The sequence below is a fragment of the Podarcis liolepis genome (assembly GCF_965112155.1).
Source record: "Podarcis liolepis genome assembly, chromosome: 2".
Taxonomy (NCBI): Eukaryota; Metazoa; Chordata; class Lepidosauria; order Squamata; family Lacertidae; genus Podarcis; species Podarcis liolepis.
In genome coordinates, this window is record NC_139555.1 from 92612108 (window position 1) to 92630741 (window position 18634).

The following is an 18634-nucleotide window of genomic DNA, read 5'->3' on the forward strand; positions in this document are numbered from 1 at the left end:
AATGGATGAAATAAGTAGTGCTGGGGCCCATAGCTGGGGCTTCTTCAGTGGCAGCTCTAAAACTTCCAACTGAGGTACACCTTGCCTCAAAGTTAAATCCTTTTAGAAGCAAGGTGAGGATGTACCTATTTCACCAGGCAGGTGGCAATGTGTAACCTGTCTGTGGTTAGTTTTGGATTGTGTCACTCACTATTTTATGCTTTCTGTCTTACGTTTATGCTGTGCTTGTCTTGCATTTCTGTTTTAATAGCTTTTAGAAAATCTACTGATGTGTTTTAATGTGCTGTACATCGCCCTGTAACCTTATGGTGAAAGGCGGTGTGTAAATTCCTAAATAAAGAAATGGACAGATAAACTAATAGATTTTTTTTAAAAAAAAAAACCCTAAAGAAAACAGAACCTGGGTCACAACCAGGATATTCAGGGTAAACACTGGATTTTATATGTGGGTCCTAAGCAAACCCGGCATGTGGCTGTCTTCTGGGACCGGTTTGCCTTAGTAGGTGTACAAGGCAGAGCAGTCCATGTTCTCATGCTAAATATAGTCTTTGAACACTTGAGTTCTCAACCGAACAACCCTCCGTACCATCCTACTATTTGTAATGGTTGCCCTCATAACAACAGGAGGGAGGGGGATTTCCTAATACTGAAATGTCAGTCACATGATTTTTCTACCTTGGCAAACATGAAAATCGCTTTACTTCTGGATTAAGAGTGACTGAGCAGTGCACAGACCTGATTGGCCACAGAAACAGAGACTGACTGAAATGCCTACATAAGCCTCTGTAAATTCATAGAAGTATAAAATGTGGGACAAGGAAGAGTAGTGTTAGTTCACAGAAACAGACTAGATGCTATAAAATCAACTAACTAACTAACTAACTAACTAACTAACTAACTAACTAACTAACTAAAGATGGTAAACATTTGCCATGGATGGTAATAATGTTAAGGGTCTTGCAAAGTTCACTTCTTTGATTGAAGTGAGTTTGAGCCAAAACTTTTGGAGTTAAACGGAGTTCATTAATGGAAAAGGAGGAAGGTAGATCATTAATTCGATATGAAGACACAGTTGGGAATAAATGGTTTTGAAATGCAAAAGTGATCTGTATGCCTTATTATTTTAGTGGGAAAACATGAGTGATTACTAGGCAACAAGAAATGACAAAAGGCGGAAAGTTGAAGGCACTGCCAATCAAAGAACAACAAAACCCTCGCACAGCAGAAGTCACAGGCATGAGCATCCATGCTCCATGGCTCATCACTGTGAAAAGTATAATATTCCTGAAGCTTCCAAGAGCAAAGGTTTTAACAAATAACAATAAGATATGTTGCTGAAATATGAAAGTAGATACTTTTTCTTTTAATCAATGGGTCACAGAAATGACCACTAAGCTGCTTTTGTATGAATATAATAGTCCTGAAGTGAATAGAAAGAGATGTTCTTCGGACTCAAATAGGAAATATAACAAAAACGTCTGTTGGAGAAAGGCTCAAGGTGATTTTGAGAAAAGTGAATGAAAATAACTACTATCAAAACTGATCTGGATGTACTTAACTTCTACTCTTGCTATGACCTTTGGAAGGATATTTCAGCAAAGTATGACTATATGACTAGAAAAGGTCTCAACACCACACCACTAACATGCTCTCTAATGCATACCTGGGAATTTACTTGGCACCATGAATGTTGCAAGAGGAGATACATCTTCCAGCAATATCCTATGCATGGTTACTCAGAATTAAATCCCACCATGTTCAATGGAGTTTTCTCTCAAATAAGTGTACACAGGATACTACCTTAATCTTTAAGTTTCCACACCTGCTATCCAGCAGCATTCCCAAACTTATGTGCCACACTGCACAATTATGACAATACATGATAAGGAGAGGGGGGAATGCTGCAAATCCAAAAAGGTTTTTAGTTGGTGTGGTAAGCCATCACAATAGCAGATTCCCTATATTAATTCCCAGCAAAGGACCCCTCCTAGACCAAGCAACAAATACCATATTTTTCGCCCTATAGGACGCACTTTCCCCCCTCCAAAAATGAAGGGGAAATGTGTGTGCGTCCTATGGGGCGAATGCAGGCTTTCGCTGAAGCCTGGAGAGCGAGAGGCGTCGGTGCGCACTGACCTCTCTCGCTCTCCAGGCTTCAGGAAGCTATCCGCAAGCTACCCGCCGGGTTCCCAAGGCTTGTCGGCAGCAGCCTGCAGCCCGAAGTGCGCTGCGGAGCACGCCCCGTGCTTCGGGCAGATGTCCGCAAGCCTTGCGCGCCCGGTGGGAGGTCTACGGTAACTAGGAAAGTTTATGTGATTCACCCCACCTAAGGGCTGCTTTATTCACACAGCCCCAAAGGGATGTGGGATCACCCCACAGTGAATATATGCGTGAACAGGTCTAATGTTATGATCCAGATACAGAGCTGAAGTTCCTCATAGCAGTACAAAAACAGGGATGTGTCATGATGAGCCCATGGAGACCTCTTGGCATGACTGGCCAGAGGGGAAGGAGGTATGGGATGAGAGTGCTGAGTTTGATGTTGGGGTGAGGGTTCACCAGATGTTTCTGCCCTGATGATGTCAGACATCCCAGCAGAGGTGGGAGAGCTATCTGAACCAGTCCCCAACCTGCCTTCTAATAGCATGAGCTCCATGGTAACTGGGGAGACACATGGACCCCAATTGTACAGTGGACTAGCTTCACAGACTTAGCAAGGGTCTGACTACTCCGCTAGGAGATATCCCATTGCAGGACATCTCAGCAGAGGTGGGGGGGGGGTCATGGGAGCCTCCAATCACTCCACATCCTGTGAGCTAGGTTGCCCCAGCAACTAGGAAGGCACATGAGCCTGAGTTGAACTGTCAGCCGGCCAAGCAGACCAAAGTCCCATCTCCAAGAATATAGTGCCAGATGCACTACTACAAGGATACCCAGCCTACTCACAAGAAGACCCACTTGCTTTCCCAGTCCTATTGCTCAGGACCTGAAATGCATGTATCCCTATACCCACCCCAGTCTTCAAAAGCAGGGCAAAGGGATGTGTCTGTCAGGTGTTGAGGCAACATCCTAGCTTGGGTCTTCCCCATTTATCTTCGAGCTCTGCTTTGAACCACTGAACCATGTAACCTGAAATCTGATCTATGTTTAGACTGCGTGGTGATTTTTGGAATAAAACCTTCATTAGTAACAGAACTGCAATTTCAAGTACTGTGACTATGAGTGGGTTAAGCAGGACTAAGCTGCAAACAGAGGTGGCATAATGAAGTCACGATAACTGACAAATTACACTTAGCAAGTCCTTGAATGCTTACACCTGAGGGTTCTAAAACAGCTTAAATCTGAAATTGTTGCAATTTTTAAATATGCAATTTATCTCTAAAATTGGTCTGCTTACTAGAGAGTTGGAAATCAGCCAACACCACACTTATAAGCGAAGCCAGGAAACTACACATCATTACATAAAGCTCAGGTACAATTGCCAGTTGCTTTGTGGCTGCAGAGGTAAGGAGAGACACACAACATTTGGGGCTTTTAAGCTATGAAAAAAGGTAGAATAAGTGGGCACTGAAAGACATGCAGAAATCTATCCCTGGTACTGACAAAGTGGAGGGGGAGAAACCCTCTCTCATAATACAGTCGTACCGTGGATCCTGAACGCCTTGGTATTCGGATGTTTTGGCTCCCAAACACCGCAAACCCGGAAGCAATTCTTCCGGTTTGCGAACGTTCTTTGGAAGCCGAACGTCCGATGGGGCTTCCACGGCTTCCGATTGGCTGCAGGAGCTTCCTGCAGCCAATCGGAAGCAGTGCTTTGGTTTCTGAATGTTCTGGAAGTCGAACGGACTTCCGGAACAGATTCCATTTGACTTCTGAGGTACGACTGTACCAGAACTCAGGTCCATCCAAAGAAATTGAATGTTGGAAGATTAAAAGAAAGCACTTCTCACAGCACCAAGTTACACTATGAAATCTGCTCCTACGAGATGTAGTGATGGCCACCAATCTGGATGGCTCTGAAAGGGGATTAGACAAATTCATGGAGGATAAGGCTACTCCTACCGAAGGCTAACGGGTCATAATGGCTATGTTCTCCCTCCACAGGTGGAAGAAGTGGTGTTGAACACAGGTCCTGCTTGTGGGCTTGCCTTAGGCATCTTTTTGGCCACAGTTGCAACTGGATGCTGGACAAGATGACCTGACCCTTTGACTTGACCCAGCAGCGTTCTTCTTATACAGTGGTACCTCAGTCAAAATAAAAAAATTCCTTCCAGTAGCACCTTAAAGACCAACTAAGTTAGTTCTTGGTATGAGCTTTCGTGTGCATGCACACTTCTTCAGCATGCACACGAAAGCTCATACCAAGAACTAACTTAGTTGGTCTTTAAGGTGCTACTGGAAGGATTTTTTTTATTTTGACTATGGCAGACCAACACGGCTACCTACATGTAAGTGGTACCTCAGGTTAAGTACTTAATTCGTTCAGGAGGTCCGTACTTAACCTGAAACTGTTCGTAACCTGAAGCACCATTTTAGCTAACAGGGCCTCCTGCTACTGCTGCGCCGCCGGAGCATGATTTCTGTTCTCATCCTGAAGCAAAGTACTTAACCCGAAGTAATATTTCTGGGTTAGCGGAGTCTGTAACCTGAAGCGTATGTAACCTGAGGTACCACTGTATTCTTGTGAATATAGGTCCTTTGGTTGTGTCCAGTAGTGATGGGATTTGTCACTGTTACATTCAACAAGTTGGCTTGGGTAAGACAGAAAAAGTAAAAAGTTGCATAACGCAGTGCAAAACTTTAGTGTAAACCTTGCAGGGATATGGTTGTTTCTAACATGCCCGTTTGTGTTTTCAATCCCCTCAAGAAATAGCAATCACTCACAAAGAACTATGGGTTCAAAATAGTATTAGTTAAGATAAATAACTTATGTCAAACATGTAGATTGTTTTTGTTTTTGTTTTTTTGTGAGGGCAGGAGAAATCACATCAAAACGAAGACGACAGTTCAGCAGTTCAGGTCACTATCTGCATTTGAAAATGCCAGCAACAGGCACCTTTTAATATTTGTCTTTTAAACAATGAAGTTCTTTCTCTCAGCAAGACAAAAAGAGCCCATTAAAAATATTACTAGGTTTGAAGAAAATAAATTACATGGGCTAAAGAAAATGAGAAATTCTGAGAGCAGCTGTCAGGATAAAAGCAGAACAAAGGGGGAAATGGGGAAATGACAACAATGCACAATTATCATTATTTAACTGGTTATTCTCCTCCCCTCCCCCCAGCTCTTTTAATTACTACCACTGTATAGCGGAGATAACCAAGTTCATAATCTGTTTAGTCGACAGCCGATACAGTCCCTTAGAAAGAAAAGAGCTTGTGCATTATTCTACCCATTTTGGGGTTAAATTCTCAGATGGTGCGAATCAGCACTAAATACAATAGTCTTACACAGTACGCACCTGTTGGCCATCTGGAGCAAATAATTCAGACACTCAGCTATGAATGAATGATACAAATTTGTTCTCTGGATGCTACACAGAGACATAGAATGCATAGAAGCTGCAATCCTGTGACCGCATATGTGTTTTATTTCCTTAAAAATTAAAATTGACAGCTATGTGAACACAGACAGTTTCAGCGAAATAATGAACATGATGGAAAAGCAGCACCACGCAGCATAGAGGAAAGAATAACCTGATATTCAACAACACGACTAGTAAAAACATACCCATGTATCAAAATATTTAAATCAGCCAAACCACCCGAATTATCTCCCTGGATTTTCTTCTAGTTATTTTGGAGAAAGACCTATGTAAGTCTGTGTTCTGAAGCCCCCTATGTATGGGATGCTTAGAGCACACTTCCTTTTTGGCCTGTCACAGGACAGACAAGAATTGGTGGTCTCAGGAGTTTCTGCAGTGGTGGTTCTGCACTCACCCTCCTGCATTCTACAAATAAGACTGGGTCAATAGCAAGAGCAAGGAGGAGGCACAACTACCTCTCATATGCAACATATTTTCCACCTATGGTCAGAAAAGCAGCTGGGGTAACAATTTTGGGTAGAAAATAATGCTGCAGGGGAAAGCAATAAGCAGCAGCCCACTGGACTTTAATATCTGCTTTCTACTGACATGTCCTTCAGACCACACCTGGAGACTGTGTCTTGTTCTGGACGGCACAATTTAACAAGGATATTGACAAGCTGGAATGTGTGCAGAGGAGGGCCACCAAGATGATCAAGGGTCTGGAAACCAAGCTGCTGCCGCTCTGCCGTGAGTTTGTGGGGAGGACCGCTCCCCCTTGAAGCCCATTTTCCACCTTGGGCTTGGGGGCGGGCCCCATACTCCACCACAACTTATAAGGCTCCAAGGAGGCCTCGGGTGTGTGGGGTGGGGTGGGTTTTTACTTGGGTGTTGGAATTTGTTCAATTTAATTTAATTTAATTATGTTGTGTTTGTAACTTTCTGTTTTTTGTTTTTTGTTTTGTTTTATTGTTCTGTTGGTTTGTTTTTTGTATAGGTTTTATTTAGATTTTAAGGGGTGGGGTCAGGGCTGCCTGGGAGTGGGTCCCAGCAAGCAAAATGGCTGGGGCAGGTTCCACAGGGGGGGATGCACTAGGACAACCAATCTCAGTGATCACGGGTAGGAGGAGGAGTTACGCTAAGAGCAGGTCATGTCATTACCAAGGAAGCAGGCTTAGTCGTTGCTTGAGGACTATCCTTGCCTCCAGGTCTGGTCCTGACCAGATGGATACTGGAATCAGCAAGGGATACCCACACGACCTGAAGGTGCTGCTGTGCAATGCCAGGTCAATGATCCATAAAACCACTGTGATCCATGACTTGATCGTGGATGGAGGATTTGACCTGGCATGTGTAACAGAGACTTGGTTGGATGAAGCAGATGGGCCTGTCCTTGCCGCTGCTTGTCCACCAGGTTTCTCTTACGCACAGCAACCCAGGCCTTGTGGGCGGGGAGGGGGGGTTGCAGTGATTTTTAGGAAGTCATTAGTCTGCACCTAGCGTCCTATTGGGAAAACCCAGTTTTCTGAGTGCATGTTCTGGAAGTTGGGCAATAGGGGCAGTACAGGATTCCTTTTGGTGTACCGACCTCCCCGCTGCACCAAGGATTCCCTGCCCGAGCTGCTTCAGGTCGTGGCGGATGTTCTCCTAGAGACACCTAGTTTGGTTGTCCTATGGGATTTTAACATCCATGCCGACACGACCTTACAAGGGGCTGCTCGGGACTTCATGGAAAGCATGGCCTCCATGGGGCTGTCCCTGAATAAGTCTGGCCCAACCCATAGCCGCGGACATGCCTTGGACCCGGTGTTTACCTCTATGGATGTTGGTGATCTGACACTAAGTAAAAGCAAAACGAAAGAAGTGCCATGGTCAGATCACTTCCTGGTGCAACTGGACTTCTCCGTGACCCTTCTCCTCTGCAGGGAGGTGGGACCGATTCAGATGGTCCGCCCCCGCCACTTAATGGATCCAAATGGTTTCCAGAGAGTGGTAGGGGATGTTTTATCCCATGTTGATGGCCTTTCAGCTGATTCCCTGATGGCCCGCTGGAATGTGGAGTTAACCAGGGCTATTGACTATTTGGCTCCGAAGCGCCCTCTTTGATTGCATGGAGCCCGGGCAGCCCCGTGGTTTTCCATGGATCTGAGGGCAATGAAACAATCGTTGAGACGGCTAGAGCGCCGGCGGTGGGTGACCCATTCTGAAGCTGACCAGACACGGGTTAGAGCTCAAAGTCGAGCCTACCAAGTGGCGGTAGCGACGGCGAAGAAGACTTTCTTCACCGCCTCTATTGCATCTGCAGAAAACAGCAGCAGGAAACTTTTTCAGGTGGTTCGCAATTTAGCGGAACCACCTGCTACATCGGAGCCCAGTATGGGCCACATGATCTCCTGCAATGATTTTGCAAAGTTTTTTGCAGATAAAGTCGCTCAGATTCAGGAAGAGGTAGACGCCACCATGGGAGCAGGGCCGGGGCGGGAGAGTGCCAGAGTCCTGTCTAGTCAAATTGCGTGGGATCAGTTCCAATCTGTTACCTCCAAGGATGTGGACAGGCTGCTTGGACGAGTGAAACCAACCACCTGTCTCCTTGATCCTTGCCCACCCTGGCTTATAAAAGCTAGTCGGGAAGGGCTGGGCGATGGGCTTCGTGGGGTGGTGAATGCTTCCCTCCGTGAGGGAGCCTTCCCAGACCTGCTGAAAGAGGCGGTTATTAAATCGCTTCTTAAAAAACCATCTTTAGACCATTTGGATCCCTTCCAGTCGGGATTCAGGCCTCATCATGGGATTGAAACTGCCTTGGTCGCACTGGTTGATGATCTCCGGCGGGCTAGGGACAAAGGTGAGAGCTGTTTCCTAGTTCTGCTGGATCTCTCAGCGGCCTTTGACACCATCGACCATAACATCCTTCTGGACCGTCTAGAGGGGCTGGGAGCTGGGGGCACTGTTATACAGTGGTTCCGCTCCTTTCTCCTGGGCCGTGTTCAGAAAGTGGTGGTGGGGGATGAGTGTTCAGACCCCTGGGCTCTCACTTGTGGGGTGCCTCAGGGTTCTGTCCTCTCCCCCATGCTTTTCAACATCTATATGCAGCCTCTGGGAGAGATCATCAGGGGGTTTGGGCTGGGAGAGATCATCAGGGGGTTCATCAGTATGCAGATGATACCCAGCTCTACCTCTCTTTCAAATCAGAACCAGTGAAGGCGGTGAAGGTCCTGTGTGAGTGTCTGGAGGCGGTTGGAGGATGGATGGCGGCTAACAGATTGAGATTGAATCCTGACAAGACAGAAGTACTGTCTTAGTACTTACTTAGTCATAAGTAAGAATTTCAGAGAACTCTGATGGAAATGGGAATGGGAATTGCTAGTGCTCATTTATTTGTTCCATATCCAGAACGGATCTCAATCAAGTAAATACAATCCATATTTGCTGTTGTTGCTGTTTTTGTGTTCACTTCACAAGCAGTACATAATTGGTTATGCCCCCCCACCCTTTCCATTTGAACTGAAATGAATAGGGTGGAATAATGTAATGACAATGTCGTTTTGCCACAGTGAACAGCGAGATGAATAAAATAGCTTTTGGTGGAAAATGAACTGCAGTGGAATGGAAACAATGCTGCCCACTCTGAATACAGGAATAATGGTATCAGGTCCTTTCTTACATCCCTAGTTATAAGGGTTAATTTTATCTGGGACAGAGCTCTATAAATTGGAGCTGTTTATGAGTAAGAAATTATGCACACACATTTAAGACGGAGCAAATAGTCTCGTACGTTTAATTCAGTCAAAACCTGCAGTGTGTGTGCACGCACCTCTACACACACACACACACACACACACACACACAAAATAAAGCTCAGTCTTTAAATGTAAGTGAGCAGGTGAACCATTTCAGCTGTAACTCTTCGTTAGATGCACTGATTGATATTGTTAGCAAAATGAAATTTGGTTTATGTTAATTGAAAGTTATGGCCAATTTGAGAGAAGGCTTAATTGAATATTTTGCACTTTGGGGGAAAGCTAATAACTAAACTGAAGAATATTTTTGGATTATATCCAGTGTAAATGATTTTTGAAAGATGTCCTTGTTTTCTGCTCAGGGAATTTATTTTAGATACCTTTTTATGATATAAATCGAAAGAAAGGCATACTGAATTGAGACACTGGATTTCTGTAAGACAAAAATGAACCTTGGAAAGAGTAACTCTTCTAGAAAACTAAGAAGTAAAATGGTTAAGACAGCTGAAGGGCATCACTCATTAAAATTAGTGACTTTTTTTAAGATTAGTCAGCTACATCAAGTCTTCCAAATATAAGGGGGGGGGAGAGAGAACTAAAGCTGCAATATCCTATCAATACTTACATGGGAGTACTATCTATAGCATTCTCTGTGGTGGCACCTAAGCTATGAACTCCCTCCATTACAGAGGTGTGTCCAGACCCTTCGCTACACAGTAAGATCACAGCTACGTGGATTTTGCTTCGGAAATTGCAGCTTTACATATTTGGCTGAATTTTTTAAAAACAGGAGAGCACGGGACACATCAAAAGGGGCTGTCCAAGATCTCCGTAGAGCTTTCAGAACCTGCACGAATGCTTCCCAGAGCCCAGAAAGCAAGACAGAGAGCTTAAAAAGCTCTTTCTGCATTGTGTTTTCACACCACAGAAAGAGCTGTAAAGACCGCCACCTTGTTCGGTGGGCTATGGGAAGGTCTTGCACGAGCTCAAAAGGCCTGCACAAGATCTTGCACAACCCCACGAGATCTTGCACCAGCTTCATCAGGTAAGACTGAATGTGTGGGATCGTTCTGACTTTACATGGTTTACACACTATCCCACCAGAATATAACCCCTGTGCAAGATGTGATCCTAGTATATAGCTTTTGAAATGTGCTGAAGCCACACCTCTAAACCCTATTATTTGACGTGTATATATGTGGACCCATCCTATTTGTCTAACTGTAAATTATGTTAATATTGTACTTCTGCAGTGTTGTTACCCACCCTTAACTCTTTGTCAGCATATTAACTTCCTAAATGAACCCTTCTGTTGCACTTCCAACAACCTTATGGTTAAAGCCAAGTAATAAATCTAATAAATAATCAGAACAGCAGCAGCAGTGTCAGGGACCATGCTGAGGAGGGCTGCACTGAGGAGGCATGGTGGGAGCCACCCGCTCTCCCTGCTCCTGCATCTTCCCAGAAGCAGAAAGACAGTATAGATTTGGAACAGTGGTTTGCAGAGGGGCACAGTTCAGAAGGCAGAAGCTGCGAAATACTGGATGGGGAACAGCTAGGAGAAGAAACACTGGAAGTGAGAGGGTTAACAGATTCACAGTCTCTGGACAGCATTCCTCCGCTCAGCCCAAGGTGGAGAAGAGCTCAGAAAGACTCAGAACAGAAAGCACAGAGGGTACGAACTCAGATTACAAGACGTAGGAGTGACGGAGATTAATAGGGATGGAAGGGGTGTAAACTAAATTGGGAGCACCGCCATTCTGGGTAGACACTTTATTTCGTCCGTCACTATATTTATTAAAGAAAATAACTGGTAAGAATTCCTTTCATTTGATCTGCTCATTTATGGCCACAGGGGAGAAAGACGATTTCCCAAAGCCTGACAAACAGCTCACAGTGGACAAACAGCTCACTTTTCTGTGTTGAGGGAATAATCCATTCTAGAACACGTATAACCCCAGACATAGGGTATGTGGGTCTACCTCTAATGTTGGAATCTGGTGGGGGGGGGTGGAATTAATAAGACAAATGGGGTTTGCATTATGAAAGAGAAAGGATGTGCATGCGCAGAGGACAATTTCAGTGTGGGGAAAACAATCCGGTAATGTGCATCACTTGAAGACATGCACACCCACTCTCTGGTGTGTGCAGCATAAACACAACAACTTGAAATGTAACAGGGAGGGAGGGGGAAATGACCTTGTTGTGTTTTAAGCCGCTGATGTGTACATAGCCCTTCATGAGAAGTAATCACCAACTTCCTACCCTGCTATTTAAAGAAGGGTTTAGGCAGAATCAATGTACAAATATTTGCAGATAAGAAAATAGTTGCTGCTAATTCTGTAGATAAATTGATGTTCCTGCTAGATAGAAGACGGTTGCAAATAATCAACCTGATGAATTTCTCTGAAAAGAATGGCCTGGAAACTAATTTAAGTGACAGCATAGAATGACGGAAAACTGCATTTCATAATGTATGGTGTTCTTAAAATGCTTAATTTTTTCCGTATCTGCATGATGGTGCTACATGGTGCCGAACATGGCATTCTGGCAGAGGTTGGATGGATGCTTAAGCTGACATTCCTGCACTGCAGGGGGTTGGATTCAGGATCCCTCAGGATCCATTCCAACTCTACAATTCTATGATTCTATTATTATCCTATCTATCTATCATCTATCTATCTATCTATCTATCTATCTATCTATCTATCTATCCCTCCCTCTTTTTGCAACCATCCCATTCTCTGCAGCCCCTTCTCACTCTCTTTCCTTCTTCCTATCAGCCCATTAGGTTATTTCAGGAGACAAAATGAAATGAAAGATTGGACCTTGCTTTTCTTACTTCATTTGTTACCTTTGGATTTCCACCTCCCATCCCTGTCTCTCCCTCCAGGATCCCCACCACCACTTTCCTTGGGGAAGGACCATAGTTCAGTAGGTCCCAGATTAAATCCCTGGCATCACCAGTTACAGCATGGAAAGAGCTGAATGAAACCCTGGAGTGTCAGTGTCAACAGTGCTGATGGTCTGACTCAGTCTAAGGCAGCTTTCACTGTTCTTATTAAATTAGTCAAAGGGCCCAATGTAGCCCTGGGCCCACAGGTTTCCTCACCCCTGCTATAAACTTTAAAGGGCAAATGACCTGGCATATTTTATTATGCATTTCAGCTTCCATGCATTTCTGCCTCCGTGTTTTCCTTAAGTATCATAATAGGATAACTGCTAAGCAACTGTGCTGACATTTCATACGATCTACTTGTCAAAACAGAAGAGTCCTCCTGTGCTTCACTTCACAATTAAAGAAGCAGGCTGCATTGATTTATTGATTTAGTCCCTTTATTTATACGCTTGCTATTTAGTTCCCAAATTTGTTTGCAGCTACAGGAGGCCTGGCTTTATAAAGTGATTTTTGCAGATGCGGCAATTTAAAACCAGATGACAATCTCATAACAGTGCCGGTGCACATGAGCAGTCATTTCACTCTGCTGCCAAATTAATAAAACCACCACAATCACAAACACTTTTGTGTTGCCTTGATGGGGCAATGTTTCTAAATATATGCAGCTTACCTTGGACACAGCATTTTAATCTTCAGTCCTCTGCTGCAGTTATGATCTGCTTTTATTCTCGAATTATAAAATAAACAACAGCCTTGTTCACACTTGTACCTTAACCTCAGAAGAATGGCAGAGTTACAGCTGAAGTGTGAAAACAGAGGTAACCGGTGCTTTTAATCAGTGATGTGTGAATTAATTTTCAGAAGGAATTAAATGTAAGCATTAAGGGGAAGAGTTCTCAATCCTTACTCAGTTTTAATGAAGTTATGCCTGTATCTTAGGTCAACTCACTGATTTTATGCAGTTAAAAGATGTTGAGCAATAAGACAATGGGACATGTTGCCTCTTAACTTATTTCCGGGCATGAGTAGCGACACCTCCTTCCTTGGGACCAGGAGGCAGCAACCTGAAACTGATTCATATCTGAAGTAAGGGGCTCCCTGTGCTCAATCTGGAACCTGAATGGTATTAAGCACTGAACTCCCAAAATACAAATGGCACAAAACGCACAGCAGGTGAAATCAGAAAGCATAGGTTGAGAATGTCCTTTTGGCTATGACAAGAGATGAGATACACCAGGAAAGAAATTCATCTGGCTGCTCTGTCCCTAGGCATGAATCTACCACTAAATGATGCCACGTCACAGCTTTGTTCCGGGGCAGAATTCAGTGAGGTTGATCAGGCAACCATCCATCTCTGATACAATGCGAGGGTAAATAAAAAGGGACAACTTGGCAATACAAGAGGCAACAGTGAACTCTGTGAAAGCGGCTCCTCAAAAGTGGCTCAAGAGCATTGGAAGTGTGACCCTAATCCAGGCAAAAGCAAAGTGTAGCCATCACCGGTCTGTGCCAGCTTCTGCTTTGCACCATTCTCCTCCCTTTAACTGGTAGGTGCAACCTCTGTTGTGACCCCTCAACCAGCCCCTCACACCTCCAAGATGAGGATACAGATGAAGAGGAAATAACAGGCTGCAGTTGAGCCCTCCTGGCCTTTCCTACCTTTCTCAGACTTGGAGGGCAAGCTCCCAATAGCATCCCCATCTCAGCCACAGAACAGAGGCCCTTTTCCACAATAATGGCAGGTGGAAGAACTAAGTCTCCTTACCAGAAGTGTGAGGACAGAGCAGCACACTGGTGAGGTCAAGGTGGCACAGGACTACTGGTGGAAGCACTGACTGGCTCCATTATGTTGTCCTGACCATGTTGCCACCACCTAGTCCCAGTAAATGGCAGAGGTGATGCTGTGGGGGCACCAGCTTTGAAACCTTATTGCTCCAGCCACTCCAGCCCAGGCAAACAAGATGCCCAACCCTGTTTTCAAAACGTTTGGGCAGCAAGCTGTTGCCTATTTTCCATTCCAGCACTTTGTGTTGGCTCTCCTTCCTCCTCCATTCCTGTTTCAGACACAATTTTACTAGCACAGAGCAGATTAGCACACACATTGGTCTCTACTGAACGACTAAAGTTACTATTCCACAACACACATCCCCACAATGATTTGAGGGAAGCAATGTGCTTTAAATTTAAGGTGTGGGTGTGACCATAGTGGAGACTACATTCTGGATCCAACTTACAGTGTGTCAGCTGAGAATAAGGCCTGTGCCAGAATTAGAGCTAATGGGCCTACAACAATTATTTCAACGTGCACAGGCTGATATTTGACTTTATCCCCTCATCTCACCCTAGTTCGGGGAACTAACAACAGCTGGATTCTAATAATTACCTAATTTTACCTAATTAGGTAATTAGGACACGGGTGGCACTGTGGTCTAAACCACAGAGCCTAGGGCTTGCTGATCAGAAGGTCGGTGGTTCGAATCCCCACAATGGGGTGAGCTCCCATTGCTCAGTCCCTGCTCCTGCCAACCTAGCAGTTCAAAAGCACGTCAAAGTACAAGTAGATAAATAGGTACCGCTCCAGCAGGAAGGTAAACAGCGTTTCTGTGCGCTGCTCTGGTTCACCAGAAGCAGCTTAGTCATGCTGGCCACATGAACGCCAGCTCCCTCGGCCAATAAAGCGAGATGAGCGTCGCAACCCCAGAGTCGTCTGCGACTGAACCTAACGGTCAGGGTTCCCTTTACCTTTACCTATAACTGCATTAAAAAAGATCCTCGCTGAACAAAAATAGGTCTAACTTTAAACTTCTAAATCATGCACCATAAACTGAGATAATTGGAAGAAACTGACTTATTTTCACATCTTTCTTCCTGTTCCAGATCATATGAGTAGACTTTTTAAAAAAATGTACTTTAAGAGCTACTCTCTGATTCTACAGGATATAGAGAAAAGAAATAGGCCAGAGAAAAAGCAATAAAGCTTTCTGTATATAAATCAATGACAATGACCTATTTCCACCAGAATGTATATCTGGATTATTGTAAAATCACACACTGAAGGTAGCCTTTCTGCATTTAAACCAGGGGTAGCCAATGCAGTGCCTTCCAGATGTTGTGGAATACAATCCTCATCAGCCCCAGCCAGCAAGGTCATTGGTCAGGCATAATGGGAAGTATAGAAGTAACCCCCCCCCCCAAATGTGAAGGCTGTCTGTATATGTGAAGCAATCTGTATATGTGAAGTATATGCAATCTCAGGAATTTTCACTACACCACTATAATTCTCGCCCCCCCACCTTTACAAAGTATACAATCACATGTAAAAATTGAGAGAACCAATGGGGAACATTCATATTAATTGCTTACCATATCATATCTGCCAAGTGCTTGGGGGGGGGAGGCCATCCCATTTTTCATGCAAGATTTTTATTTCATATGGCCATTTTTAGTGCTGCAATCTCACATGCTCTTGCCCCCTAAAAACCATGCTCCCAGAAGACACACATCTCAGTTTTGGGTCTCCCAAAGTATGCCATATGCAGATGTAAATGTAGTTGTGTTTTCAATACGTGACCATACTACTTAGCTGCATGAGTGAATTGGACATGAGGAGCTACGTAAACCATATCAAGAAACGATAATCTGCGTAACTGAATAATGAAGTATAAGAGCAAACAGTATAGGAGCACAATTGGGAAATTGATAAATCAAGGCATTTGCTGGGCAAGGAAAAATCTCCTATCTGTAATATGCAGTTAAAGCTGTATCATACCACTTTAAACAGTCATGGCTTCCCCCCAAGACTCCTGGGATCTGTGAGTTGTTGGGAGACTCCTATTGCCTTCAGTTTCCGGAGTAGTTTAACAGTCAATCCCTCTTAACAGGGAACTATAGCAGTTGTAGCTGTGTGAGGAGAATTGGGGTCTCCTAAGAACTCTTAGCGCTCCTAACAAGGGTTCTTGGGTGAAGACAGGACAGTTTAAAGTGATATGATATTACTTTAAATTGACAGAGCAGATGAGGCTTAATTTTTAAAAAATACATCCAGTGACTCAAGTGGTGAGAGAGGCTACTTATTCCAAGAATAGACAAAAGAATAATTGACCATCCAACCATTTCTTTATTTCTACCATTTGGGCTCTAAAGAGCAAATTAGACACAGTAATCATATTCCCCAAGGTTAATTTTGTATAGCCTCCAATCCCTGGCTGCAAAGGAATGAAGATATTCAAGTTCCAATATTTCAGAAGAAAATGCAAGTATTTGTTTTGCTTTCTAATATTCATAAAATTGACTAAAGTATCTTGATAAAATATCCATTAAGATAATTAAAAAGTCCTCCTGTGAAGTTCACAATCTGCACTTGTCATACTTTATGACTGAGAAGGAGAGATGGGAAATAATTATGTCAGAAATGAATAATGGACATGTAATACATGACATGTACTTTGGCTACCTCATGAGAAGAGAAGACTCCCTGGAAAAGACCCTGATGTTGGGAAAGATGGAGGACACAAAGAGAAGGGGATGACAGAGGACAAGATGGTTGGACAGTGTTTTCGAAGCTACTAACATGAGTTTGACCAAGCTGCGGGAGGCAGTGGAAGACAGGAGTGCCTGGCGTGCTCCGGTCCATGGGGTCATGAAGAGTCGGACACGACTAAACGACTATACAACTACATGAATGAACAGTGTAATCTAAATCATGTTTACTTAAAAATAAGTCCTACTAAATCCAATGGCACTTACGGTACTTCCTAGTAAGTGTGTTTAAGGTTGCACCTTAATACATTTCAACATAGGCAAATTAGCAAGCCTACGGATTTTACTAGTGCATTCCAAGAACTATTTTCCATAAGGTTCCCTGCCCAAGAGTTGAAAAAAGCTAAGCATTGTTCATGCATAGCATATCAGTAGCTCCCTATTCATCTCTAAATCTAATTCAAAATTATTGCCTTGACTTACAAAACCCTCCATAGACTCTCTGTATAGCCAAACTCTCTTCTCAAAACCACCCATCTTCCCATTATCCATTCTGTATTATTTTAGTTTACGAATACTTCACATCAACAGCTTCATCTATCTAAAGCTTTTGTTTTTTTTGAGCTACCAGATCATTCCTCTTTCCTTTAGTTTATGACTGACTATAGCATTAATCTTTCATTTGGTGCACTGCTCAACATTTCATTTGCATGCTATTGCAACAAGCAGAAGAGAGTATCTTCAAATGTAATGCTTCTGTGACATATGTTTTATGAATTCATCAGCAGAATAGGGAGCTTCCATCCAAACCCACTGTCAGGGTAATCCTTTGTCTACCAGCCTGGCTCTGTTGTACTAACAGTGCTATTCAGAACTACTGAAACATGTGCTGATTTTTTAAAATAAATTAGATCATAAAGAATATAATTTTTGTATATTTATCACATACATATTGACATTACAGAACAGTCTGTAAAGGAGCTATGTTTGTACACATTAATTGTATACACAGTTTCACAAATAATGCTAGCAACCTGGTCAAATTCTCAAGGTAGCCCAGTTAGACGTACAGCAAAGTCAAGAAACCGTTCTATCTACCAGAGACTAGCTGTCTCTAGACCTATCTGTTCACATCTGTGGGCTGATCAACATCTAGTGATTCACTGAATAGAAATAAGGTTCACTAAATTCACTGGAACCTATTCACAGGTAAGCATGGACAGGACTACAGCCTGAATATTTATTATCTTAAATAGATGAACACAAACATGGTATATCTGTGTTCAGTAGGCATACATAATCAGACATTGTAGGGCAGTTTTTCTCCATTATGTGTATGCATAATTGTCACTAGCCACTTGGAAATATTGATAATCTGCAGTTCATGAAAGCTTATGAATGATGCAATACATGTGTGACACAGCAATCTCATGCCAGGCTTGACGGGGTGGGGGGTGGACTGAATGGGTGGAGGTTTCCCCTTCATCCAGCTCTCCCAGCTAAGCCACCTGACTGCTGCCCATCACCATATATATGCCCACTGTCCCATATATGCAAACTTCACCACTTCAATCTGTGGAAATGGCACTACAGGTTCCACATATTTGTTCTACACCTGTCCAGAGTTTTAGTGTGACAGCACCCACACTTTGGAACTTTTAGTGAAGGCAGCCGCCTTCACTAAAAACATTTTAGGCAAGCCTATCCAGACAGGTAGAAGCTGTCGTGTGTTTTAATCTGGTTTCATCTTATTGTTGATTCTAGTTTTTTAATGTTTTAAGCATTTGTTCTCAACTTGGTGAGAACTTGGTTCTCAACTGATGCAGCATTCCTCCTTCCACAATGGGTAGGCAGGTAAGTGGGGTTGCTGCTGGGCTGCCTGTTGCTGTCACAATACGGCGCTGGGCCCAATCACTGTGCCAACTCCAGGCGGCAGTAGTGTGATCTTGCTGCCCATCCCTTGCCTTGGTTGTCAGTGAAGGAGAGGGGAGCTTT

The 18634-nt window shown here is 43.7% G+C and overlaps 1 protein-coding gene across 11 annotated transcripts in view; it reads right to left on the reverse strand.

Moving 5' to 3' along the window:
- Positions 1 to 18634, reverse strand: part of LOC310701096 (contactin-4) — a 497831-nt gene that overhangs the window by 203903 nt on the left and 275294 nt on the right. The window lies entirely within an intron of this gene.